General features: G+C 44.9%; 1 long non-coding RNA gene across 1 annotated transcript; it reads left to right on the top strand.

Annotated features, from left to right (window-relative positions):
* Positions 1–1,544: 1,544 nt before the first annotated feature.
* LOC123166559 (uncharacterized) lies at positions 1,545–3,762 on the top strand. The gene is made up of 3 exons (XR_006483597.1): positions 1,545–1,945; positions 2,022–2,095; positions 3,082–3,762. It is a non-coding gene; the product is annotated as an uncharacterized lncRNA (long non-coding RNA).
* Positions 3,763–4,137: the final 375 nt, after the last annotated feature.

Here is a 4,137-nt window from a genome sequence, read left to right as displayed (position 1 = left end):
CCGGAGGGGGAAATCATCACCGGTGGCCATCTTCATCATCCCGTCGGCCACCATGATGAGGAGGGAGTAGTCCACCCTCGGGGTTGAGGGTTTGTACCAGTAGCTATGTGTTTAATCTCTCTCTCTCTCGTGTTCTTGAGATGTCACGATCTTGATGTATCACGCGCTTTGTTAATATAGTCGGATCATATGGTTTTTTCCCCTCTCTATCTTATTGTGAATTGAGTTTTCCCTTTGAGATTTCGTTTTATCGGATTGAATACTTTTATGAATTTGAGAGCACTTGATATATGTCTTGCATATGAATACCCATGATGACAATGGGGTATTATATTGATTCACTTGAGATATGTTTTGGCACTCAACTCGCGGATTCTCGAGGTGACATTGGGGTAATCTATGCATAGGGGTTGATGCACGTTCTCGTCTTTTGTTTCTCCGGTAGAAATCTTGGGGCACTCTTTGAGGTTCTTTGTGTTGGATTGAGTATATTATGAATCTGAATTTGCTTTGGTGTTATTTTAGTACGAACTCTTGATAGATCGATCGGAAAGAATAACTTGGTGTTATTTTAGTACGAACTCTTGATAGATCGATCGGAAAGAATAACTTGGTGTTATTTTAGTACGAACTCTTGATAGATCGATTAGAAAGAATAACTTGGTGTTATTTTAGTATGAACTCTTGGATAGATCGATCGGAAAGAATAGGTACAAACAATTTCTTCTTATGTTCTCCGCTAGATAGGAAATTTAGAGTGATTCTTCATCGCGCTTTGAGGGATGGTTATATGATTCAATTAGATTAGCATTGTTGAGAGATTGCACTAACGAAAGTACGAACCCTAGGCCTTGTTTTCAAACATTGCAATACCGTTTGTGCTTACTTTTGTTACATGCTACCTTGCTGTTTTTTATTGTCACTATCACAAAAATCAATATCTACTATCATTACTACACTTGTATCATCATCTCTTCGCCGAACTAGTGCATCTATACAAATTACCATTGTATTTGGTGTGTTGAGGACACAAGAGACTTCTTATTATTTGGTTGCAGGGTTGTTTGAGAGAGACCATCTTCATCCTACGCCTCCCACGTATTGATAAATCTTAGGTCATCCACTTGAGGGAGAATTGTTACTGTCCTATAAAACTCTGCGCTTGGAGGCCCAACACGAGTCTACAAGAATAAGTTGCATAGTAGACATCAGCGTAATGCCAGGGTCTTTCGACACACGGCCATCCCGTCCATGGTTCTAATCAATAAGATCAAAGAGAAGGTGTCTCTTTGGGCGGTGGCGGGTGCGAAGCACATGAGTGTTGTAATGTCGCGAGAGTAGACCTTTTTATTTTGCCGCTCCGTGGTTCTTGTTTGAAACCTTCTTTCTTAATCAATGAAATGGCAAATCTTTTGCCTTCTTTAAGAAAAAAATACACAAACGCCACAGACTGGCCTCCCACCGACCCTCATTTGGTTTCAAGGGATCCCCCGGGATCCCCGCTATTTTCCTGGGTCGGATAACCATGGGCTGAGTTGGCCCGGGGCAGCAGAGAGCGCCATTTGGTGACCCGCGAAGGGGAAAGACCCCTGTCCTTTCCCCGGCCCATCCCGGGGATAGCTCGCCCGGTGTCGATAGGCCAGGGAGAAAACCCTCGACTCGCTCGCTCTCTCGCGACCGACCAGGCGCCGTCGACCAAGATCCATCTCCGCCTCCGACCTCCGAGCTCCTCCGCCTCCGACCTCCACCGCCGGCGAACGAAGCGACGTCCCTCGCAGCCCTCCCCCCGGTGCTTAGGATCCACGCTCCGCCCCTCCAGTGACAGCGACGGTGACAGACCGCGGCCGCCACCCTCCTCCTTCCCCGGACCACCTCTCCGCCTCGAAGCTCGTGTCCGATCCGGTAACGGCGACGGCGACGGCGGCAGGCACCTACTTCGACCAAGGTTACCCCCTCCTCTTCCACGTCATATTTTTGCTCTCCATTCCATGCACTCACCGTTCATGAACTTTTTGATCCAGATCCAAGAACCTGAGCACCGGCTTCACTTGTTTTAACCAATCAGCATCCTAGAGCCCGCCGTAACCAATCAAGAGTGAGCACAAATCGCCTCCTTTTAATTGGTAGTAGATATGTGCACTACTTCTGCTTCGAAATTAGGCTTTACCTCTTTTTTTCTAGCTGCTATTTAGTGTAAGCCATGCTTTGTTTCTGATGGATTACTAAAAAATCGTCTTCTGAATGTAAAAGACTTGTTAGATCATCTAATTCTGTGTCTTGATGGAGATGAGTGGTTTTGGTTGCCCGGAAGAGCAGATGCACTTGTAGAAGTCCTCGTGCTTTGTTTGTGCTCCGAGGCTTGGTCCTATTGTGAGTATTCTAGCATTTGGATGCTTCAGTGAAGACTGAAGAGTAACTAACTGGAGTTGAGAAGAGAAGGCAAAACATCACAAAACATTGCTCTTGATTGGACTTTTTCTTCCTATAAAAAAGGAAAGAGCTGGGTTCATTTTGATGTGATTGCAGCAAAGCCAATTGATATTATTATCGATGTAGTGCTGTTAAATTATCACTTACTAATGTACTGTTAGGAAATAGCCCTTTGTTGGCAGACAGTATAGTAGGGAAGCTACAGAAAGTAACACCTTCAAATGAGTTCATGCTCATGGGCTCATGGCAGTTTTTTTTAGGGTTATCTTGCGTTTTCTTGTCAATGCATGTTCTACAGCTTTGTTGGCATCCATTTTCTTTCTTGGGAGAGACTATGAACACAAACTCATAAGCTTTGTTGGCTATTTTTTCATCCAGCAATGTATTCTTCATTCATACTTTTGGTAGGCTAATTCTTGTTTCATCCACGACAAGATTGTTTTTTTGTTAATTTAAGTGGTGTGGTATGTCAGTTGCTCGATTGTTACTTTTTATAGCTAGCTGAAAATGTAGTTGGATTCTTATATGCACATGTATGCTAACACCATACTGTAAGTTTTCTTGGAAATATGCATCCGTTTGTGTGCTGATTAGATAGTCATCTATGCACGTGTGGGCTACTGATGTATATATGTATCTTGTGCTGATTAGATAAATGCATCTAATGTGAAACTTCCCCCTCCGGTGTTGGATGTGTGCAACGACGATGTTCTGCTCAAGGAGAGCCTCCGGCGTCTTGTTGGGGATGCGCTGACCCTCTCTACGAGGCCATCTTCCGGCAGCATCCATCCCATCTTGCGGCGGTGCGGCGCCTTCGATCCAGGCGAGGAGGTAGTGGCCTTCTTCAAAGATGGCGTACCGGATGTGCCGTGCCGGGGCCCGTAGATGCATGGTGACGGCATATGCCCAGCTGGTGTCGGCCCCTCTCTCCTCTGAGCCAGTGTGATATTGTTCCTGGTGCAGCATTCTGAGGTCCTCGGCATCTTCGGCTTCGTTCTCTTTTGATCATCTTCAGTTTCCGTAGCGTGTGAGTAGTTTGGTGTTGTCCATCGTTTATGTATCTTACCGCCGTGTTGTTCTTTCTTTTGCCTGAGGGCGTATGCTTGTAATCCTGGCAGTTGATGGCTTTGTTAATTCAAAAGGTCAGGCTAGGTTCGAGCCTTGTCTCGGATTCGGCTGATGCCTTTTCTCCAAAAAAAAAAGTTAAACCATGATTAGCGCACCAAAATTTATCCTCGATCTTGTGTTATTTATGGTCAGTGTGTGTGATGTGGACTGAAGTGTTTTTTTCCTGATTATGCGTGTTTCATATTTCCTGGTTTATCCTTGAAATTACTGGATTATTCTCCATTGTTCTGTCATTCCTGAGTTTTCCATGGAAATTAGAAATTTACTTACTTCCGTACTGCTATGATGCTTCTGTAAAAAAAAGGAATTAGTTTTCATGGTTTTCGAATACTACATTTCTTTGCTAAGAAATTTGGCACTTACCTGACGTGATTCCCTCCCCTCCCCCTTGTCTCCAAACTCACGTGGGGATCTCCCCCGGTGGTGGGAGAGGATTTCCCATGGCCATGGAAAGTCCCCCTCGTGGGATTACTACCCTGGGATATTTTCACTTTGCAACCAAATGAGGCCTCAAGGTCCCAATGAATGAAGCACATACCAAAAAGTTCATCTTACGCGTACCAAGACTGATGGGTCTGA

The sequence above is a fragment of the Triticum aestivum genome, chromosome 7D (genome assembly GCF_018294505.1).
Source record: "Triticum aestivum cultivar Chinese Spring chromosome 7D, IWGSC CS RefSeq v2.1, whole genome shotgun sequence".
Classification (NCBI taxonomy): Eukaryota; Viridiplantae; Streptophyta; class Magnoliopsida; order Poales; family Poaceae; genus Triticum; species Triticum aestivum.
Note: the sequence above shows the minus strand (reverse complement) of the source record. Positions and strands in the feature narration are given on the sequence as shown.